At 30.7% G+C, this 947-nt stretch overlaps 1 protein-coding gene across 1 annotated transcript in view; it reads right to left on the reverse strand.

Annotated features, from left to right (window-relative positions):
- The window catches only part of Grm8 (glutamate metabotropic receptor 8), a 963,476-nt gene that overhangs the window by 191,351 nt on the left and 771,178 nt on the right, over positions 1-947 (reverse strand). The window lies entirely within an intron of this gene.

Here is a 947-nt window from a genome sequence, read left to right on the forward strand (position 1 = left end):
TAACCATCCAGCAGAAAAGTATAACCATGAGGCATAAAAGTAATTCCATATTAATATGCTGAGCTGTAAAGGCTCACATCATCAACACCTGACAATTGCCAGTTCTGCTGATAACCCATTACTAGTATGGACTATTGGACTATGTTGGGTTACTTTGCTGAATTCAAGTGCCTACAATCTTTAGACTGGCTTCAAGTATACATAGATTCTTTAAAGACTTCTACAAATACAGCTTCTCTAACTGCAGTGGAACTCCCATCTCTGACAAAAAAAAAAAACAAAAAAGAGGAATATAATTAAAGGACTGTTTTGTGGTGAAAAATATATATGTACATACAAGATAGTTAGGATAGATGTACAGCTACTTTCTCTTATTTCAATGAGAAGAAATGTTTGTACTAATATTGTTTACACAATATATCATGTCTACATCTGATACTATGAATAACTACTATAAAGACAGCAATATGCAATGTATTACTTATTGTAACTGTCATACTAACCTGTTTTGAAACTGTTTGATTGCTATTTTATTTTTTCTCATTAAAATGAACAAAAGATTTAATTTTTTTTAAAAAATGCATCTAAATTTGATAACAGGATTCAGTAGAGTAGCTGGATACAAAGTCAAAAATGAATAGCATCCTTGTGCACAAATAAACTCCCTGTGAGAGAAATCATGGAAACAACACTCTTCATAATAACATCTAAAAAAACCTTGAAATACCTTAATCAAACTACCAAAAGAAATAAAGGATCTATACATTAAAAAGGATCTATACATTATAGCACTCTGAAAAACTGAGATCAGATGGGATATCAGAAAATGGAAAGATATCCCTTGCTCTTGCATAGGAAGAAATATATTCCCCAAATTACTATACAGATTTAATAGAATCCCAATTGAAATATCATTCCCATATCTCATTGAACTACAGAAAAATTGT

The sequence above is a fragment of the Octodon degus genome, unplaced genomic scaffold (genome assembly GCF_000260255.1).
Source record: "Octodon degus isolate 3935 unplaced genomic scaffold, OctDeg1.0 scaffold00160, whole genome shotgun sequence".
Classification (NCBI taxonomy): Eukaryota; Metazoa; Chordata; class Mammalia; order Rodentia; family Octodontidae; genus Octodon; species Octodon degus.